The 23,005-nt window shown below is 48.1% G+C and overlaps 1 protein-coding gene across 2 annotated transcripts in view; it reads left to right on the top strand.

The window, feature by feature from the left end:
- St3gal1 (ST3 beta-galactoside alpha-2,3-sialyltransferase 1) overlaps positions 1–23,005 on the top strand; it is a 71,589-nt gene that overhangs the window by 29,379 nt on the left and 19,205 nt on the right. For both annotated transcript variants that reach the window (XM_021661195.2, XM_060389328.1), the window contains exon 3: positions 14,520–14,574. The gene's annotated coding sequence lies outside the window, so the exon portion shown is untranslated. The remainder of the gene's footprint in view (positions 1–14,519; positions 14,575–23,005) is intronic.

Consider the following 23,005-nt stretch of genomic DNA (forward strand, 5'->3'; position numbering starts at 1 on the left):
TACTCTGTTCTTTTACCTACCATTCTTCTCCACCCCAATCCTTTCCAATCCCCCAACACTAGGTAGGAGAGAAAGAAGGATAGAGGGGAAAGACAGGATGGAGCTCTTTAGACTGCTTCCTGCTAATTAGGACCATTGAGTTCCTTGGGGCAAGTTCTGTCTTCATCAAGATATCTTCAACCAACAACAGGAACTAGCAAACAGCAAAAGCTGTCAGCAACTAGGAAAAGCAGCAGCAGGAATCAGCAGCAGGGGTGGGGGTTGAGGCAGGGTGAGGAACAGCGGCAGTTACAGACCCTCTCAGGGCTCTCACATTTATAGCTCTCCAGAGTCCCCGGAATCCCAAACTTAAACTCTCTTCAGCTGGCAAAATCGTGCCCCTGCCAGAGAATGAGACACATTAGCTGCTGTGGACAATTTGAAGCAGCCCCATATTGCACACTTGGTTAGTTTTCAAACAAAAACATATTCATGTAACATAGCTGGGTTTTTTAAGAAACTGAAAATCTCAGTAGACAGTACCCACTGGAGAGCCACGAGGGAAGGCAGGGTTCATAGAACTAAGTTTCTTCACTAGCACAAACCAAATCCCCAGTGCTTCTGGGGAAAGTCATGCGTTACTAAGAAAGGCCATGGCAGGCAGGGGAAAGAGGATTTGGGAGTGTTGATGGACTAGGAGTAGGTTAAAAGTATGGCCATCAAGGGAGCAGAGCCGTGTTGTAGATGAGACCATCATGAGCACTAGAGACCCAGGAAGGTCCCTCAAGAACAGAGGGGTAGCGTTCAGGGAGCTGATAGAAGATGAGGCAGAGAAGATGAAGATGGATGGGTCAATAGGCCATGGTGGCCTTTGGTGGAAGCCTTCCCCAACACCTCACCAACCTGGGACTATAGTGTCCTGTGTAGATCTTGAGCCTCCAGATAGGGGCTTCTTTCCTGTCAGCCTGTCTGTGACAATGTCTAGGTCTTTCTGTTGGAGGCCGGCTGGTGGGTCCTGATTTTTATAAACACCAACGAGTGGCTGGCTCGCACTCTCAATCCTGGGGCACTTCTCAAGTACAGTCCCCTCAAGCACTCTTGCTCCCTTATCCCCAGATGCACCCATCTCTCTCCTTCACGAGAACCCATTACATGCCAGCTACTATTTGCCTATCAGATTCCCCCTGTAGATGCTAGATTCCACAAGTTCTGCCTAAGAAAATGTAGCCATGTCAATTCCTCCAATATCCTCTGCCTCGCTGTGGCCCAAGAGACATAGAAAGCCATTTTTAAGTGACCTCTTTCTGGCAGCTTAAGAGCCTATGAAGACAGGGGCCCTCTCCTTCTCTGTCATGCTCTTAGTTCATGTTGGGTCTGCAGTACCACAGTGGATGAGCCTTGGCCCTCCACACACATGACTTCCTCTCTCATTCCGTCTCTGTGTAGTTCCCTCTGGCCTCTGTGAACCAGAGAGACCCTGCCTTCCATGCTAAGCTGGAGAGTCCATGCAAGAGCCCACTGAGCTCTTAGCCCTGTGAATTCTTAGTCTAGGGAACCCTGGCAGGCTGGTTTTGCTCAGAGTCCTGTCCGTGACCTTGTGTTTGCCTGTAATTGCAGGCCTTCACGGTAGTCTCTGCTGCCTGGAGGCCAGCATTCTGTCTGCTCCACTCTGACTTTTAATTGTATCTCAAGGATCTCACAGCCATTAGGCCCCAGGCCCTTGGAGATGCTTTGTTATAAGACAGAAGTCTGAGTAGAAAAGAGGCTGTGGACAAGTTGAAGCAACCATGCAATCTGACAAACTGAATTCAGAGACCTCCGTGGGAATTTGGTGGCTTCAGATGGCTAGGGAGCCTTAAGAGTCCCCATCAGTTCTCTCTTCCTTCCCACCTCTTGCCCTGAGTGGTAATGAGAGGTCGCTGACTTTGAAGATGTGGGCTGTCTAGAGACAAAGCTGGGCAGCGTTTCTGTGTTTGCAGACAGGCATTGCAGAAAGAACTGGCTCAGCTCGAGGAATTGATCTTTCTGCAACACCTGTCTGCAAACACACACGCACATACACACAAACAAAACAAAACAAAACAAAAAAAACCTGCCCTGTCTCTAGACAGCGCAGATCCTCAGTTCAAGGCTTCTTTTCCTTGGCCAGGAACACTGAGAACACCTCAGACTGGATGGATGGACATGATATCTAGTCTGTGATTCAAAGCTGTGTCACTTCTTTCATCTTCCCTTCAAATCCCCTACGCATGGTGGACTTCCAGAACCATCACTGCTCAGCTATGCACTTGCTGGGAGTCATTTGCCTTACCAGTTGGCCCAAGGCTGTGGTCACAAACTCACACATTGGATCCCAGTCTCAAAGGAGAAGGAACCTGAGCCTCTCCGAGGCCCTGATAATCACCTGCTGTCAGCTGGTTTACGGTCATTCACATTGACCATCTTTGTTTGCCCTTGCTTATGACAAAGACCTAATGACCTAAGGGAGATGATTTTCAAGTAGGAAGGCTTTATTTGGGCTCAGAGAGTTCAGTCTATCATGGTGAGAAGAGCAATAGAGCAGAGCAGTTCATGGGTGGCCAGGAAGTGGAGAGAAGGCATACCCACTATAGTAGTATAAGGGAAACTGTGCTCCCAAAAGATAACTACCAAGATACCAGGGCCTCTGGTGGGATTTTGAACCCAGGTTTCAAGCACTCCTTAAAAGTACCACAAGAGTTGGATGAAACGGTAGATGGGCCTTTCTGTGCTCTGCCTCATGCCTGTTGTGCTGCCCTAGATGATATGGTAGATAACTGCTTCCTCTGAGCCTGAGGTTTTCAACTCTGACCTTCAGTCCCAGGACATCCATACAAGGACAGACAGCAGGCCATCAGACTACACCCTACCCAGCGACCCCACTTTGCAAATAGGGAAGGAACCTATGTGCTCTGGAAGCACAGTCTGTCTGGTGGGGTTTGGGGTTGGAATTTAGAAACACCAGTTGAGCTGGTCTCCCCAATTCTCTAGCTGCTGTCACAAGGCAGCTTCGGTGATTTTGATTCCTAAGTTTTGCTGGGACAGCATTCTCACACACCTGTCCTCAGCTCAACTTCCTCCGGTGTCTGTCACTGCTCTGAGCTCGATCTACTTCAAGCTGAGACTGGGGAAGTGGCTCCTAGGTTGCCTATACCCCCAACAGGTCTCAGGTCTACCTGAGGTCTCAGGACAAGGTCTTGAGAATGGAGACCCTCTCACCCTCTTTGTACCCCGCCGCCCAGCCCTGGACACCACCCGTTTCCAGTGTTTTAAATTAGTTAGACAGTCTGTTTCCTGTCAGGAAAGTGTGGGCAAATCTTGCAAAGCTAAGAAAACTATGAAAGCTCAAGAAACAAAAATAAAACAATAGACACCTGGATTCCCATGGCTGCCTGTCCCAGGAAGTACCTGCCTGTCCCCATTTTTCACACTCTTTGACTCTCTGGCATTCTGGTTCAGTAATAGTTTCTTCATGCTCCCTGATTGTGCAACACAGCAGATACGTCCAGTGCTGTTGGAAACTCCGGGTGTGTTCTGAAGTGTGACAATGCTGCATGTTCCATAGTGCATCTGATAATACATTTGTGCCCGTGACTTACCCACCCGATCGTGTTTTCCTTTCTTTTTCATCTTTGTCTGTGTTTGTTTTGAGGCAGAATCTTTCATATCCCAGGCTGGCCTCAAGTTCTCTGTGTGGCGGAAGCTAACCTTCAAATCCTGGCCTTCCTGCCTCTGCTTTCTCAGTGCTGGGATGGAAGCCTGTTTCATGCACCGCCTCACCCCATGGCTGATGATTTCCTTGCGGCAGCAAGTGTAGAAGCACTCTGGCGTGATGCTCACTGAAATGATATGATGATAAAAATCTCTGCACACAAAGATGATGGTACATCGAGGTTTTTTTTTTCCTTGAATAGATTCTTAGGAGATTTTCAGGATGGAAAGGGAAAGCCATTTTCTAGGCTTTTCACACTTGGGTGACTGTTCTTTTGTGCCAGATGGAAGGCTGTGGTAGAGCAGACCTGGTGAGGAACAGGCCTCCCCGCAGAGGCTTGTGGCTCTTTTGTGCTGAGCAGGGACCAGACTCTAGGTGTTCCTGGCTAAGCAAAGGCAGAGATGGGATCTGACTCAGCATCCTACATTGATGACTTCGCAGCTGTATGAGTCCTCATGATCAGATCAGGTTTGTCTTAGGGCTGGGATGACTCAGAGCTTTTGGAAGGCTGACCTGGAAGTGTCTGGGCACAGAGCTGCCATGCCAAGAAAGGGGCAACCTCCAGCAAGATAGAATTCCCTGAAAAATAACCACAAAACAGTCCTCCCATGAACCTACCCCTATGAACCCTGTTTCCTGTCCTATTGTGCATTCTTCTTCAAGGATCTTAGAGACATCCAACCAGCTATGAATTGTTGCCTTTATTTACTCTCTACCTCTCCTAGAATTTCTTTTTCTTGTTAAGGTCAGTTTTGTCCCTGCTGTGGCCCTCCTGAACCTAGGGCATCCATTGACCCAGTGCAAGGGCTCAGTCATCATAGATGGAATGAATGGAGAATAAATAGGTGAAGTTATGGAGACCCACACCCAGGTCCCCAAATATGATAGTAAGCAGTAACAGTCCTTCAGCTAGTTCAGTTTTTCAGCTCTAGATGTGTGCCCTACACCTACCTTCCCAGACATTATTACTGACAATGGATGGTGGCCATCTCCTTATTTCCTGACTCCTTGCAGCATTGACACCATAATAGATGATGGTAATACAATAGTCCCATGCTATTGTAAATGGTGTCATAGCAGTACAATGTGAATGCTATTGTAAATTCTTTACAGACAACCATTTGTGTTGTTTGAACATGTTTGACAGCCTCCAGGAGATTGCTTGATAATTTGGGCAGCTCTGGGATTCTCCCAAGTGGAATTTTTCTGGGGTATTTCACAAGCCTGTATGAAACATGTCGTAGTACTTCCAGGGGGTTCTCCATGGCTGATGCCTTTCCCTCCCATTAGTAGGGATGAGATCACAAGAATACATCACAGCCTGCACACGGCATCCCAGTGCCTTCTCATTTCCACCACACAGATAAGTGTCACAGGATGTCACCTTCTGTCTTTGTTCGCCTTTTTCCAATAGCTGAGGAAGGTCCCTTGCCTTCTCCTCCTTCTGCCTGGCCTCAGCTTTCCTCCCACCTCACCCACTTCTTCTTGTCCTTCACAAGTCAGCTGGACAGATTACATTCAACTGCTCGCTGAAGTCCAGTTTGCAAGCAAGCCTACCTCTGATGTCTCCAGTACATACAGGCTCTACAGTTGTAAGCAGAGGCCTCCACCTCTCTGAACTTTGGTTCTTTACCTGCAAACTAAAGGTTAAAGGAGCAGGGAGAATTTTCTTGAGAACTAGCAGGAATACCTGACCCATAATACAGCTGAGCAGGGGAGAGTTTCTAGACCTGGCTGGCTTTGCAGTCCTGGCTGTGCTTCTGGGCTGGTGTGCATCACAGCAGGGATGTATTTATATTCAAAGCTTCTGCCAGAAGACCTCCAAGGAGTCACAAAGCCTTCCTGGAGGAGAATGTAGCATGAAATGCTGGGTTAATTCGGCTACTTTTATTCAAGTCCCTTCCAACCCTAGAATTCTACCAGCAGGAAATGATTGAGAAGGAGCTTCCTGTAAGAACTTTCTCACACTTCAAAGCTGGGCCTTCATTCAGTGTAGAAGGTGGTTCTAGGAGGCCTTGGTGGTGACAGGGCTCTGGATGTGGCCTAAGGTACTGTCTTTCCACTGGCCAGAGTGTGGGTTCCCCCAGAGGGAGGGTGATCCCTCCAGCAGGCCGTGGGAGAAACAGCCTCAGATTGAACATTCTGTCTGCCCTGGGGAGGATAGAGGAGCAAGGTGAGCAGCAACAGGGTTGTCCAGGATCACAGTGTTACACCTGGGGGTGTGGTCAAAATGGCTGTGCAGGTGTCATGTGTCTAGGTGTCATGTCATTACCTCCATGGAAGTCACCAGCCCCTCCAGCCCCTTCCTGTACTGTTGTGAGACAGACTGTTGGGAGACACAACATACACAACATGGAACCATCAACAGACCAAAGAACAGGTAACAACAAAGTCAAGCTTGGCGACCCCAGTGAGTTTTATTGGAGTTGCTGCCAAGAATATGGGTGAGAGGTTATTTATAATAACAGAAATGTCTCAAAGGCAGCTATATTACCAAAGCAGATTAGATGACAGCTATAAAAGCTGGGAACCTGGAGCACACTGCAGAGCCTGCAAGCAGCTCAACAGGTTGGAGAGTATCTTTTCCCGATGGCTCAGTTGGTCTAAGCCTCTTCCAGGCAGCTCTGCTGGACCCTGCTTCTCCCTGTGCCATGGACTGTCTGAGAGTGACCTAATTTGACTTTGCTGAGGCTTCTCTGGGTGGCTGTTTCTTTCACTCTGCCTGCTGACAAACCAGAGAAGGATTAGGAGCCGAGTGGCACCTGTATGGACCCCATCTTGGGGAATCACTGTTTTCTTCTTGGTCTCCATGACCTCTTGTTACAATGGAGGGGACTGTCAGTGGTACCAAAGGTCTGAGTCAAATGTGAAGTCTTTAATGTTTATACACTCATGGGGAGAGAGGGACCTGGTGAATCTTGTCAGTTTCAGGGACTTCCTAACACTGTTTTGAGTCCTTTACTGAGCCTCTATGAAGGAGTAATGGAATGTTCTGATCTCAGAAGAAACTGCTATATACAACAGGCACCCTGTGTAATTTCTAGTCTGATTTAAAGAATGTAGGAAAATTTTATTATAGCTTGCAAACACCTCCTCTCCCTTCTGACCCAGCTCCAGTGATGTTCCTGCAGCCAGGGTTTCACCAATTATTGTCAACTGAAAAACCTAATTTGGCTTTTCAGACACTTCTCTGGGTGGCTGTTTCCCTGTTGGCCTTGTCAAGCTCGGTGACCTAGTGACAAGCCAAAGAAACAGGCTTGAAGAGCTAGGTGGAGCCCGCATGGTCCCCACCTGGGGAACCCTTTCAGCTTTCTGGTCTCCAGAACATCTTGTTACAATGAAGGGGACTGTCAACCGCACAGAAAGTCAGAGTCAAAGGTGAAGTGAGGCAGCGTAGTGTCATATGTGTCTGTAGACATCAGCTCCTGAGCCAGGAGACCTGAATTCAGGAAGTGGGACTGCCCACTTGAAGTTATGTGATCCAAAACAAGGAGCTTCGTCTTTGTGCTTGTCTAGACATGAGATGACAGGAAGTCACTTAACCTCAGCTCTTCTACAAGAGTTGATGGATTAATCCACATGACATTTGAAACGGGGTACACCTAAGTAGTTAACATTTGCTAGCACAGAAAGTACTAGGTATACAGTAGGTAATCAGTAAGTATAAGCATTCATCTGCTGGTAGGTGAACCAGAAAAGTCCCATTCTACTCTTGCTTGCTGTTTTTGCAAGAATTTAAGATGTCAGACACCCTTATCTCTGCAACTGTCATTCACCCAATCCCTCAACGCCCCCAGCCTTGCATTTCTGTCCTAGCAAATGTTAGCTTGATGAGAATTTTCAAAAGGTGTTTGTGGACCTTTTCAAATTCTTGAGATGAGTTCACACTGGCAAGGCATCCAGGTTTAATCCAGGTGCTTGAGAGAATGCTGGCGATTAAAGAAGGAAATGGAAAGGCTTACACTTCGTCACCCTTTCTCTTCTATGGTGATAGGCATTTACGTTTATCCCTTCAAATCCCAGTTCGAAAGCTTGCTGCCAGAACTTAGAGATAAAGTCCTGGGAGCTGGCCACTTCATGCTCTTTGCATGCTCGAGTCCCTGCCCTTTCTCAGGCAGTATGGCTGTGCTCAGCATGGGAGGCTGTCTGTGCTGATGCAAACCTAGGCACCTTTACTGCACTCTTATGACAGTTGCTTTTCTCAGAGAGCAACTGCAATTTGAGGCCCACTGCCCCGTCCTCGGCAGCTCCAAGAGTCTCAACTCAGCCCCATCACAACACACCTGTGGAAGGGGTGAGAAAAGCTGAAAAGCAGGGAGATTTCATCAATGCATCTTGGGAGAGAAACAGATGGAGGGGTCCAGTGACTCCCAAATTGGCTTTCTTCAGGGGTCCTAGTATGAGCTTCACTCCTGTCTAAGATGTAATCCCACTCATCATTGTCTCAGCTTCAGTCACACAAGGTGATCGATACATTATTAATCTCTGCCTTCACTGCCTTCACCATCCTAGCCCAAGGGGACAAATCTGTTTTTTTCCAGATGAGCTGTTCCTGGGTGCAGTTTCTCCTTCATAGATAATTGCTCTCATTCTTGAGGGTGGGCTGTCTGCCCATAGGCCTTGCTATTCCTGGAACTCAAGGTGACTGCAGGTTTAGCGCCATGACTTATCTTTTTGCCTCCATTTGTTTTGTTTTGTTTAATTTGAGAATAAATCTCAGTTATCCCAGGCTGTCATTGAACTTGGCTTTGTAGGCTAGCGTGACCTTGAATTTGTGATGATCCTAGCAGAGGTTAAAAGTGTGGTCCACCGTGCTCTGTGTGGGGGATGGTGAAGGTCAAACCCAAAGCTTGAAGAAAGCTAGATAAGCCTTCTACCAACTGAGCTACAGTCCTCTGTTAGCTTGGGTTTCCATTGCTGTGAAGAGACATCACTGACCACAGCAACTCTTATAAAGGAACACATTTAATTGGGGCTGACTTACAATTCAGAAGTTCAGCCCGTTGTCATCATGGCTGGATGCATGGTGGCATGCAGGCAGGTGTGATGCTGGAGAGGTAGCTGAGAGTTCTGCATCTCTATCCACAGGCAGCTGAAAGAGACCCTGAGACACTGGCCTGGTTTAAGCATCTGTAACTTCGCTCGGAGATGGCACCAGCCTATAATCCCAGCACTCGGGGAGGTAGAGGCAGGTGGATCTCTGTGAGTTTGTGGCCAGCCTGGTCTACAAAACTGAGTCTTAGACAGCCAAGGCTACACAGAGAAAACCTGTCTCAGAAAAAAAAAAAAAAAAGCATCCGTGACCTCAAAACCCTGACACATTTCCTTCCAACAAAGCCACACCTACTCCACAAGGCCACTCCCTGAAACCGTCGTCATTCAGACCACCACAAGTCCTGACCCAAATATCTATGTCCTTAAAGGAAAATGAGATAGAGAGGTTAGACTAGATGGAAACTCCTTGAATAATTAAAATACTGAGCGTCAGGAGTCATAGGGTGTCCCATAGAAAAAGAAGCCATTGCAGAATGCAGGCAGATGTGTCTGCATGTGGACCCAAGTGAAGAGTCAGAACATTTTAGCAAAAGCAGCCTCTAAGTTAAAAGAGGCCGGTACTGAGGCTCTAAACACTTTATCTGTGCCTTGTACTCAGCAAGTTCTCACAGGCTTGTCTTCTGAGAGCAGTGAGCCTCTTCACAGCTCACCTCCATCTCCCAGCACCCTACAGGTGCATGCACCTGTGTGGCCAATCTTTTGCTCATATGAGATTAAGGTAGTGATGAGCTACTTTCTGGCTCAGGTACAGCATGTATCGTCACGTCAAGCCATGAGAGCAATGATTCTCAACCTTCCTGATGCTGTGACCTTTTAATACAGTTCTTCATGTTGTCATGAACCCCCCAACCATAAAATTGTTTTCTTTACTACTTCATAATTGTAATGTATGTACAGTTATGAATCATAATGTAAATATCCTTGTTTTCTGATGGTCTTAGGTGATGCCTGTAAAAGGGTCATATGAACCCAAAGGAGTGGCAACCTACAGGTTGAGAACTGTTGTCTTAGGGAGTGGAGCTGGTCTCCAGGAAACCCCTGAGAGTTTCTTCCTGAGACTTAATCTATTTTGGCATAGCAACAGCTAGCATAAAAGATGACCTTGGCCTGGGGACTCCAGAATACACAGGTTCCCAAGGACAGAGGAAACCAGAAAAGGCATGTGAAAATGGGTGTGTGAAGAGACTTTTGTCCTTAAGTAATTTGACGGGTGACTAGACCTGGCAAGGGACTCCTTCTTTTGCCGACCTACAGAAAGATTCCTTCTGCTCAGCTTGCTGCCAACCTCACCATGCATCGAAGGTCCCTTCCACCTGTCCCTTCCTCCGTCTCTGTCTTCCTGGTCCCTGCTCCTGTGCTTCCTGAAGGCCTCACTCTGGAGCTCAGCAGGATGTTTTTCCGGGTACCCTGCCCCATCCTCCCCCTCAGACCCCCACACTGACTCAGAGGGTCTTCCTTCCCCAGAGCTCAAGGTATCAGTCCTGTTTAATTGTTAAAAGTGAAGAAACAGCTCAGAGAGAATTGGTCATCTACGAAAGGCTACACAGCCAGAGAACTGGGATTTTACCGAAGGCATTCGACTTTCCCGGTCTGCACTTTCTACTGGAGCTGGACTCACTGCCTGTGACAGTGAGTCCTACAGCAAGCAACACGGGCTGTGGCAGTGGTCACCCGCCACCAGGCTAATAAGCACCCGAAATTTGCTGCCACCAAGGGACTCTTTTTATATTTAATTTTGATCAAATTACTTTATTGAATTAGTAGTGCTAATTGGTTCATTGATTAGTGCAACCAAGGAGCTATGTTTTAATTCTAAGGTTGAATTTTAATTAGAATTAGCCTGCATGAAGCCAGTAGCATTGAAGCACTGCATGCCAGCTGACAGATCAGCCTGCTGGCAGATGCTGCAAAGACCCTAGCATCTGGACCAGAGACAAGGATTTCATGCCATGCATCACAGCAGGGGGCCAAGCTTCCCATTTCCATCCTTCTACTTGCCTCAGAGAATCTAGGCTTTTCTACAAACCTGCTCATTGTTTGCCAGTTTGTATGATTAGACTCAATGAGCATCCAGAGAAGAGAATTCATTTTGTTCACAGTACTATTGCCAGGATCAAGAATGGGGCCTGGCATGTACTGGAGACCTGGTAATCCTTTGCCAGGTGACCGCTGGCTTCTGGCTCATGATACGAAGCCAGAGGATTGGACCAGGTTTGTGCTGAGGATCTTGCTCTAGACAAAGCTCTCTGAATTTGGAAGGACACCACTTCTGAGGCCTCCTTTCCTGGTGCTCACAGCTCAGACCAGCCTCACACTGTGTCTCGGTTCCCTCCCAACAGAGCTTGAGGCAGGGCTTCAGAGCATGTGTTATAACTAGGAAGTGTTTCCAGGGGGCCTGGGAACAGAGCCAGGCAGGAGGAGCTGTAGAACAGCTATGTTCCCAGCTAGGGCTAGCCCTCACTCTGATCAGCAGCACAGGGATGGCCCAACTTTAGGGGAAGGGAGCCAGCTTCCTAGGGTGGTGGTCAGAAGGTTAGGAGGTTTCTCAGGTGAAGCAAGTACTATATGAGAGGAAATTTGAGCAGCAAGTAGGAATAGACTAGGCTTGTTGATCAGAAGCCATGCTGGGCTTGGGTTGCAAATGAAGCTAGTGACCCCGAGGGTCACTTCACTGGGCAGGCAGGTTTCAGGTGTGCATTTCTTTGGCTGGGATCCAGGTATCCAAGGTCCCTTGGGTCTTGTGGATTGTTTTAGAGATGCCAAGTGTGGCCACTTTTTTTCCCAGGCAAAGGAAGAGTTTGGAAATGACTCAGAACCTGGTGTGCTGTGTAAAGTTCTGGCAGCCCACTCTTGAAGGGTGGTGACACTTCACGTTGGTCTGAAGGCAGCATGGGGGTGGGCCACTTGCTCTCCCTGTGTGAGCAAAAGGCCACAGGGTGATGCTTGACAGATTCTAGGAAACCAGTGGTCCAGTCCAAATTCCTAGGCTAGCCCCAAAAAGATCTTGTGATGTGTGGGGGTGGGGGTGCACTTGTGTCCCACATGTGCCTTCCTACCCTACTGTCCCTTCTGTCCCTCTGTGTGCCTCAAGATAACAACCTTCCCTTCCCAGCAGCCCTTGCACCATCTAAGTACAATGTGAACTTCCAGAGTAGTTGCTGTGAGCATGTGTGAAAGCAACATCAATCCAGCCCCTTGTGCCTGTCTTCCAAGCCTCATATAATTAGGCACTCATAGTGATCTATCTGCCCCCAGCTCTCCTTTGTCAGGCTCCATGCTGAGAACTCCATGTATCTCTCATCTAATTCTTCTAACAGCCTTAGAACACACAGGTACACCTCCCATTAGAACACAGACCCTAGACTGCCTCTCTCCTTCTGCCTCTCCTAGATTCAGGCCACAACCCTGCTGCAGCTCTCTTAATTAAGACTAATCAAGAGAGCGGACCCTGACTAAAACACTCAATCCCCATCCCAAAAGGCAAAGAGGATAGACATCAGAAGAAGAAGAAAACAGGAAACAACGTAGGAACCTGCCACAGAGGGCCTCTGAAAGGCTCTGCCCTACAGACTATCAAAGCAGACACTGAGACTTAAGGCCAACTGATGGGCAAAGTGCATGGAATCTTATGTAAGAAGTAGGAAATAGTAAGATCTGGAGAGGACAGGAACTCCACAAGGACAGCAACAGAACCAGAAAATTTGAACACAGGGGTCTCCCCAGGGACTCATATTCCAACCAAGGAACATGCATGGAGATAACCTAGAACCCCTGCACAGATGTAGTCCATGACAGCGTAGTATCCAAGTGGGTTCCATAGAGGGACTGCCTCTGACATAATCTGATAGGCCTGTTCTTTAATCACCTCCCCCTGAAGGGAGAGCAGCCCTACCAGGCCACAGAAGATGACAATGCAGCCATTCCTGATGGGATCTGATAGACTAAGATCAGAAGGAAGGAGAGGAGGACCTCCCCTATCAGTGGACTTGGGAGGGGTAATCGAGAAGAAGGGGGAGGAAGGGTGGGGCTGGGAGGGGAGGAGGGAGGGGCTTATGGGGGGGATACAAAGTGAATAAACTGTAATTAATAAAAAATAAAAAATAAAAAAGATTAAAATATATATATATAAAAAGAAAAGACTATAACCCTGTGGGGCCTTTAGCACCAGATATATAAAGTAAGGGTTTCTACGATGTCAGGTCTCAAAAAAAAAAACCTAGGACAAATGGCTGGCTGAGGTGCCTATTAGCATATCAAAGTGGACCCAGATCCTCTCAACACTCCTCATCCCCAAGCCCTGCCCTAAACCTCTCCAGCCCTTGAGTTCTGTCTCCCTTCCCTAGCTTCTCTTTCCTACATAATTCCCAGCCATTTTGGCTATGCACTATCTTTGCCCTCTTGGTCTTTTGTCCCCTCTTCTCTCTTCCTCTCTCACTCTTCCTTTCTCTTTCTCCTCTCATGGTCTGGTCTATTCTGCTGGCACTTTCAGTCTGGACTCTTCCAGATGCCTCCGACTGTGCCCTCCTCCCTCGTATCTACAATAAAAACCTTCTCAACCACACCTAGAAGAAGTATGTCCTCATTATCATTCGGGCACCAGATGTATAAAGTGAGAACACTGTTTCCAGCTGCCTGTTTCCTGCCCTCGAAACAATGGTCTGGAGTCAGAGCTTCCTTCTGCCTCCTGCCCCAGTGTGACCTATGACTGTTAAGTTTGGGCCAGGGCCTTTCAAGCCACGTTCACCTGCAGTGGCCTCCATGCTCAGCTGGCTCTGTGATTCCCACTGCTGTAGGAAAATAATAGGCACTGGGACAGTCCACCAGTCTGCGAGTCTGACTCTGTCTTCCTTTAAGGAAGTTTATTGAGACCCTAAGCAAAGGGGCTGCGAGTCACATCTCCCTCATGGTGGACACACGTTAAGTCAAGGGCAGAACTTCTGCCTGCCTCTGTTCCCGAGGAATCAGAGACTACCTGAATGCCGGCACACACAGTGGGGCTACTCACCAACTACATGGCAGGGAAATCCCTCCCCCACTTCTGAAAACTGTAAGAGCTTCTCCCCACTCTCGCGCTGGGTTTCTGTAGTATTCAGACCCACCTAATAAATCTCTTATCCAAAAGGACAACCTGTCTCTCACCAGTTCTGAGACCCTTACAGTGTCTTGCAGCAGGGCCTGTGATCAGCGGTCATGGCCTTTGACCTGAGACCTGAGCTCCAGCCCTGCCTCTGACCTCATGGTCCCCAAAGTCAACTCACATTCTTCTCGATGCCCTCCCTGGGAACCAGATACCTCCTTGAGGTTGGAATATGTGCTGGGCTCAGCCCGTATCCGTGGGCCTGCAGGCAAGGGCTATTCCCTGCTGCCCTGTCTACTTGCAGCCATATTCATTCCCCAGGAGTGGGAAGGAGCTGGACCTGCCAGACTCCCAGGTAGTTCAGACTCTGGGGCAGGTGTTCCATATTTAATATTTTGGAACTGAAACTGGTCTTAGAGACCTGGGCTCCGGAACTGTGCTATTTCAGTTTGGGGCAGGAAGTCGAGACGTACAGTTCTCTCAGCTCTGCCCAATGCTGTTTAAGTACTTGTGTGAGTGTGAGTGCACTGCACAGTTTCACAGCGCTGTCAGTCCACTTTACAGAGTTCGTGTTTGCTGTGTAAGGCTGAGCTGTGCAAACTGCAGGGACCCTCTCTTTGGTCCTACAGGCATCCACTCTCATGCCAGTGAAGCTGAACCGTTGTTTCTGTTTTTCAGATGAAGAAACTGAGACTCAGAGAGGTTAAGGAACTCCACTGATGCGACACAGCCGGTAAGCAATCCGTTCTCCTTGACTCTAGAGTCTGTGTTCTGAGTTGTCTGGGCCAGTGTTGTACTGATCATGTCCTCTGCCAAAGGTTGGGCTGTGGCTTTCGTGATCTGGTGACCTCGTGCAGAACTGTGGGCTTACAGGAAGGAGCTTTGGGGCCTTGAACTGAATAGGGGCAGGAGGTGTGGGGTGGGGGAGCTGGTAGGTGGCTAGGAAACTCCAGAGCTCCAGTGTCCTGGTTTTGAATGAGTCCTGGGTAACTGTCAGTATATCCAACTCCCAAAAAGAACCCTCTGAGGACCCGGCCCTCTAGGAAGCGGAACACTCAGCCCACACAAGGGCCGGGTGCCTCCTCCTCGTGACTGTGTCATATCCTGCCTCCACCACAGAGGTGCCCACAGATACCTCTCACCCTCCAGTGACACAGTCTTGGATGGTTGGACAGTTACACTGTGTGGTTGTTTTCGCTTGTTTGGTTTTTGGTAAAGCCAGAGGAAGTCCCTCCCTGAAACTGATAATTTGCTCAGCCAGGGTCAACCAGAAAAGACCAAACCCAGACTTAACGTCTCAAGGTCATAGGCTGCTTGCTCCAGGTGATGCTGCTGTCTGACCAGCTAGCTCCTCGTCCCTGTGAAGTCTCAGCACCTGAGAAGACTGAGATCTCCCAGCCCTTGTGAGGCCCAGGCAGGAAGAACCCGCTTCCCAGACTTGCCTGCTCTCCTGAATCTCAAGTCACTTGTACACAACTGGGGGCCCTGGCAGCCTGGTGAGCTCCAATCCCACAGGTCAACAGGGGACACACAGAAAAACAAGTAACTTGAGCTGCGGTGCAGTGTTATCTCATGGTTAAGGCAAGAGGGGAAAGGCTACAGAGCTGGGGGGGGGCGGGGACAGCGGGGTGTGAGAGCAAGGTGACTTTCCAGTGGCCAGAAAAGCCATTGGGCAAAGTCACAAATGCAGTGGGGGTTATGGTGGTGGCTCAGTCAGTAAAGAGTTTCTGTACCTCGCAGGTATGGAAACCTGAATCTGATTCTGACACTCGCATTTTCAAATGCTGGGTATAGTGAGTGACACATGCTTGCTACCTCAGCACAGGGGACAAATCCCTGGGGTTCTTGCTGGCCAGCCAGCATAGCCCAATTGGTAAACAAGGTTCCTGTCTCAAAACACAAGGTAGATGGCTCCTGGCAAAAATGACATATGTCATCGACCCCTGGCCTCCACCTGTACATACCTGTATACACACTCAAGCACCTGCACATATATGTGTACTTGCACAGACACAAAATAACAAAGTAAATGCAGAGAACAAGACTCTGGGGTAAGAAAACTGCTATGAAAACAGCAGTGTGTGCAAAGGCCCTGAGATAGGGAATGTACTTGGTACCCACAGCTTTCTTCCATTTTGATTTTCTGTGTGTTCAGTCTCCCCCACTTCCCACAACGAAGCAACCACTTCTCTCTATTTCTGCTGTCATCTCCAAGTGCCTTTAGGATTGGGAGGGGACAAAAAAAAAAAAAACCAGACAATTGAATGGGAGCAGGACAAAGGTATCTCTAACTGGAAGCTGTTTATTCATCCTTACTCCACCGCACTCAGCGCAATTTGAAACTGTTTCATTTTGTTGCTTTGCATTTGTTCTCAAAATGTGTTCCAGAGATAGGACTGTGAGCCCTCTGCATATCACTGCCCTCTGCATATCACTATGGCAGGCCTCATGATTCCAGGTGGAGCCAAAGGCTCCATCTGGAAAGCACGGCTGAGCTGCTGTGCGGTGCTAGCCTCAGGGAGCGATGCCTAGCAGGCAGAGACTGGAGCTAGAGGGGTATAGACGCAGCTGGCAAGCATGGCTTCTATCCAAGGCTACTTCTACATGTGGTGGTGTTGGCACCTGCCAAACACCCACCGTCCAGTTCCTACAAGGAATGTACTCAAACAGTTGAGGACCCCAGGTCCTCAATGTCACTACAGACTGGTTCAGTCCAAAATCACTGCATGGAGACTACCACTGACATATGCATTTGGCAAGAGTGTTTTATTTCATGATAACCTGCATGCAGGGGTCAAACCATATTACAAAATGGCGACCCTAGAAAAAGGCTTGAAGGCCTTTTTATAGGAAATTAGGGGATTCTAGCAAGGGTTAGGTGATGTAAAAACCACATTGGTGGGTTCTGGGGAAGTTACAAGGGTCAGTTCCTCATTGGCTTGCGTCCAAGTAGTCGGCTGCATTCCTGTGTTTAACTTCAGGATGAGGTAAGGCTGCCCAGCATAGATGACCCATCCTGGAATAAGATATTTTCCTATTCTTGTGGTTATCTCCAGGCTGTTCCTTGGGTAGGGAATTTTATAGTCTTGTTCCTGGAATTGGTGACCTATGGCCTAATGCCTGGGACTGATGACTTTTCTTCTCAAGTCAGGCCTGGTCCTAAAATGGAAGCAAATTATATCGTCCTCTCAGTGAACCCTGTGAACCTCAGACTTTGCAGGGAGATGGTGGCACTAGAGTGTCCCTCTGATTCTGAAGTGTGACAAATCTTGTCTCTGAGATGAGCAGCAGTGAGCAGGGGAACAGGTCTCCTGGCAGTGATCCCTTTTGTTTCCAGGCCTTTGGCTCTTAGCAAAGAAATATCCTGAGAATCACAAACCTTGGCACTCCTGCCCAGGGCTTCTAGGCTGGAGCCTTGGGCTAGCCTTGTATCTCCAGACCCTCCATGGCCTGGGAATGCACAGGCTGAAACTCATTATTGGGAACGGTTGAGCACTTCTTTCCTGGGGACCCAGGACTTATTAAACCATCCACGAACTGAATTTCATTCAGCTGGAAAAAAGAACTATGAGAAAGCTATTCTGCCTGGGTAGAAGCTGGGATCACCTGTAGGAATCTCATAAAGAACAGGCCAGAACTCCAGAATGCCAGCCTGGTGAGATGCAACCCAGCCCTACTGCACCCTCCCCCAAGGGCAGGCTGTGGCTCTGCCAGCAAGCCTGCTTCACTGAGCATCATCGGATTATCCTGATCCCACAGGCCTGATATGAAACAGATCCTCATGAAGGTCAAGGATTCAGTCTCCAGCACATACTCAGACATTGTGTGTGCCCTTCTTACAGACCCTGGGGTAAGAGGACTGCTGTGTAGACAACAGTAGGTGCAAAGACCCTGAGGCAGGGAATGTACTTGGTACCCATTGCCCTCATCCAGCTTGACTATCTGTGTTCTCTTCTCCCACTCCCACCACCACAGCCACCACTCCTCTCTCTCTTCCTCTGTCTGTCATCTCCAAGTACCTGTTCTATTGGTCTGTGTCAGGGAACAAGAAAAATGTGTCAGTTGAATGGGGACAGGACAAATGTGCCCCTAATAGGAGTTCTTTGTGGGGCCCCTTCATCTTAACAGTCTTTCCCCATTGGCCAAACTACAGAGAGTTCTTGGCTAATTCATTCTTTTTTTAAATTTATTTATTGTTTTATTAATTACAGTTTATTCACTTTGATTCCCAGCTGTAAGCTCCTCCCTAGATCCCTCCCACTCCCACCCTCCCTTCCTCATCTCCTCTCATGCCCCTCCACACATATGCTGATAGGGGAGGTCCTCCTCCCCTTCCCTCTCAACATAGCCTATCAGGTCTCACCAGGACTGGCTGCATTGTCTTCCTCTGTGGCCTGGTAAAGCTGCTCCCCCATCAGGGGGAGATGATCAAAGAGCCAGCCACTGAGTTCATGTCAGAGACAATCCCTGTTCCCATTACTAGTAAACCTACTTGGAGACTGAGCTGCCATGGGCTACATGTGTGCAGGGGTTTTAGGTTATATCCATGCATGGTCCTTGGTTGGAGTATCAGTCTCAGAAAGGACCTCTGTGCCCAGATTTTTTTTTTCCTTTCCTTGTGGAACTCCTGTCCCCTCCAGATCTTTCTATCTCACCCTTCTTTCATAAGATTCCCTGCACTCTGCTCAAAGTTTGGTAATGTGTCTCAGCCTCTGCTTTGATACCCTGCAGGGTAGAGAACAGTGGTGGTGCATCATCTAGGACTTGATTTTATCTTATTTGTGAGTAAATGTCCTGCTGGATCCCTACTTCCTGGAGGCTTCAGGGGCCACAAGTTTCTGGTCTTTCTTCCCCAAGTTCTGAGAGGCAAGTAAAGGCCTGAACCAGGGACTACACATGCAGTGGGTTGCTGTCTGAGACAGAAATATCAAGTGTCGGGTGCCACCATTTTGTAACAGGGAGATCCAGAGCCCTCTAGCCTGGCCTTGTAGGAGTGTCAGCATGACCCCTGAGAACACAAGAGATGGGAAGGAAGTCCCCCACCCATGGCAGCATTGGAAAAAGAGTTACTAGGTGGACGGGAAAAACAAACAAACAAACAAACAAAAAACAGTTAATAGGTGGAGACCGAGTAATTAAAAATCACAAGGTATATTATTAATCGAGTGATACATTAAAAATCACTCAGTTTCCTCATTTGTAAAATGCAGATGGTCCCTGCTGTTCAATGCTAAAGTCATTCCTGGTCTCTCCTAGGAGCACAGTGGGAATAATGAAAGTCAGAGCTGGGACAGAGGTAGGTGGGGGAGGGGGTGCAGAGAGGAGGAAGAGGGGGAGGCTTAGCTTCAGGCTCACCCTTTCAGCTTTGCACAACAACTCATGATGTTCGCTAATCGCTGTGTGGTCTAGAACCTGAGGGTGTGGAGGTGGTGGGAACCGTTTGCTGTTTGTCCAAGGAGTTGTCATTTGCTCCACCCCCATCCTGATTTGAATGAAGAAGCAACCTGTCACAGAGAGCCGTGGTCAGGGAGGGGGCAGACAGCTGGTGCAAGCCCCTGGGCCTGTCTGTTGGCTTAAGGCGTCCCATGAGGCATGTTGCAGAGCCAGACAGGAAGAGAGCCAGCTTGAGTAATATGTTTTTTTTTAATGTCACTGCCTGTCTTCCTGACGACAAAAATGCATTTTCCCAGGGCAAGGCCTTTTCTTCATGCACCAGTAATCCCAACACGTATCACAGCAGAGACAGGGTAGGGCTACAGCAAATACTTTAGTAACGGTGGAACTTACGCCTTCATGGGAATTCAAGGTGTGTTAAAGTATCCTTTAAATTTTTAAATACATTTTATTTATTCCCTGAAAATTTAATGTATGTGTAGAATATATTTTGATCATATCTACCCCACTCCCCTCTAGTTCTCCTCGGACCACCCCACCATGTCCCACTCCCAACTTCATACCCTCTTTTTACGTTTTCTTACTTTGTAATTATTTATGTTCAAGTGGTTTGGCCCTTATGTGAATGGGTATAAGGCCATCCACTGAAACATGGTCTCCTATCAGGGGTCACATCCCTGAAGAAAATTGACTCTTCCTCTCTCAGTAATTATCAAGTGCTGATAGCTTCTCAGCTAGACACACACACACACACACACACACACTGCAGTGCTGACTGGTTTGATCCTGTGTAGGCTACCAGAGCTGTTCTGTTATGAATTCATGAATACAGTGGTCCTGCCATGTCCAGAAAACATTGTTTCTCCCCTGGCCTTCATGAACTATATCTCTTTGTAGTTTTCTTCCCCCCTCTTTTGCTACATTTTTCAACCTTTGAAGGGAAGAGGTGTAAGACAGATGTTGCATTTTGGTGTGATATAGATGAACACTCTATTGTCACTTATTCTCTATATTTGACCAGTTGTAATTTTTATTATTATTATTATCTACCACCATCCAGTGCAAAAAGAAGTTTCTCTTATGGAGGCTGAATGATGTACTAATCTACAAATATAAAACAATTATTTAGAAAGTAGTTTGATACTGTGTTTATTTAGTAAAATAATAAATAGAAATAACTTCTCCCTTAGGGCCTGTGGCCTCCTTAGTCATGGATTCTTGGCCAGATGTGAGTTCTTATTTGTGAGTGGGCCCTAAATCCAATCAGAGAGTGATTGGTTACCTCTATAGCTATGGTGGCACTATTGCACTGATGGTGAGTCATTCTTGTAGCTTAGGGAGGTAGGGGGCTGGGATTGTATTCCAGGTGTGGACAAGCCATGGAGCTTTTTGGGCAGAGAACAGCACAGGAAGTGAAGGAAGCAGGAGTCTGGGGCTGGATTCTGTTTTGTATTTGGGAACTAACCATTCAGGCTGTAGGCAATTCTACATCCTGGCAGAGGACATGAAACTTCTGAATCCAGAGAAAGGCCCAGCTGCATGATGGGAGAGCTATGCAGAGACAAAGCATGGACCTTGTAAATGGTTGCTATCTGCACCAATAGGAAAAGCCAGTTCACCCCATAATTCAGACTTTCAGGGTTTGATTATTCCTTTTCTTTACTGGGAATAATAATGTTTCACGTGAACTCCAGTGAGCAAGACACACATAGTCGTACTCATCCATGCTTGAAAATTTCAAAATATAGTTTTTCTGCCTGTTGGTTTGTTCCCTGACAAAGGGAAAGATGGATCAAGAGAGGGAAGATGACAATGATAAAAAAAAAAATGGAGTAAAGGGAAATAGATCTGTGCCTCATTTTACACAACCATACAGTGCCCCTCTGTCACATAGCTTGCCCCCTGTGTCCATCATAGTATTTTTGGGAAAGATTTGCACCTCAAATTGTCTAGATGAGACATTATATAGAAGAGGTCTTGCAAAAAGCACTGACTGGCTAAGTCTGAGAGCCAGGTTCTGGCAGATATTTCTGGCCCCGACCTGTGTGTGTTTCCCCACACCTGGAACATCTGTGCCCTCCTACCTTCTAGCCCTGGCATCTCTCTGAGAGCAAGGAGAGCAGCCAAACATTCCCACATCTACCTCTCACCACTGGTGCTAGGAGGAGATAAAAGGACCCCTGTATACATTAAAGCAAATAGGACCAGAACATGATGTTCTAAAACTCGGTGCTCCCTTCTCAGAAGTCCTTTGATGGGCTGCAAGAGATGCAGTCTAGTCCTCTCGCCCCTCCCCCATACTCAGAACAGGCTGTAGGGTGGGGCTGGTGGGAATGTCTATATTAAATACTTACTTGCCCGCTGGCTGGGCAGCCTTCCACTATACCTCCAGCCATAAGTGATACTGGCTGAGGACACCTCTCTCCTTCATGCATGCTTGAAGGAGGGTATAGCACTTGTGGTCTCTTTAGGAGGTGCAGGACTGGGTGGGATGGCCTTCCCTTTTCCACGTGGACTCCCTGAAGCAGGAGGCTGCTGTGCCCCAAGAGGATACCTGGCACAAGACCAGATCTGAGAGGCAAAGCCCAGCAGAAAGAGCTTGAGCTTTGCAGTCACACTGCTTAGCCAGCCTTTTAGCTTAACTCTAATAAAATGTTCCACACTGCGCAGCAAGTTGCTTCTCCCTTCTTGGCTTTACATTCCTAGTGTGTTAAGTGGACACATTGACAGGTTGGTTGGATGAAGCAGAATACAGATGTCAGAGCCCTGCTTGAAGCCTAGAAGGACAGGGGGGCCAGAGAAGGGGCAGGCAGGGTAACACCCTTCTGAAGGCCAAGGCCTGCATTTTCTCACTCTGTTCTAGTGGACTGTGAAGGTGTTGTTATATGTCTCCTGCATGGAGAAGGGTAGCAGGCAATGGCTGACCTCGGACCTAGGAGCTGTTTTCTCTTAGTGAGTTTTGCCATGAAACCTGAAGCCCTGAAGCCCTATTGACATGTAATGATTGATGAGGAAGTGCCTCTGTGACCACACATTGCACCAGGAATCCAACCAGTAGCATGGTGCTAACAGAGTACCTCTGGCCCCCAGCATTTGGTATCCATCACAGGTGTTGGCAGCATGACCAAGTGTCACGTCTGGCTGGGGGCTTGTCACTCACAACGTGGTAGTGAGTTATATCCTCAAGCCTGTCTCCATGTTTCCAGTAATACAAAGAAAAAATTAGCCACAAAGCTGAAGTTCCCTGAGCCACTCAACAGAGCAGGCTAGATACTAAAGCCAGGTCTCTGGGCTGTGAGCACAGGGCTGCATCACTGTGTTCAGGCTTTTCCAACAAGAGTATACATGGGAAACATTACCAGTAGCATCTCTCTCATAGCTGTTGTGCTCGTGTCTCCACAGGCTACTCTAGGCCCATGGTCCAGTAGGCTTCACTGTTTCCTGTTTTGTTAGGCCTGTCTGCCCACACTGCCTGGTACACCACCCTCTATTTCCTGTGCTCACCCCACGCCTCATCAGGGCTATCTGGCCTCTGCTGCCTTTTGAGTCTTCTGCTTCTAAAGTGCTGTCCCCGCACTTGTACTCCAGCCCAGTCTACCTCAGTCCTCCAAGAGGATTGCTCAGTAATCCCTTGCCAAGGGCAATGCTCCTCATGTCCTGAGTTTGGGAGGGAATGTCAACAGGCAACTTGGTGTGGTGAACTGTCAAGTGGAAGGGTGGCTCTTTCTGATGAGCTTTTGTTCACCTCAGGGGCTAGGCAGCTTTACTTA

This window comes from Meriones unguiculatus, chromosome 8 (genome assembly GCF_030254825.1).
Source record: "Meriones unguiculatus strain TT.TT164.6M chromosome 8, Bangor_MerUng_6.1, whole genome shotgun sequence".
In the NCBI taxonomy this organism is placed as follows: domain Eukaryota; kingdom Metazoa; phylum Chordata; class Mammalia; order Rodentia; family Muridae; genus Meriones; species Meriones unguiculatus.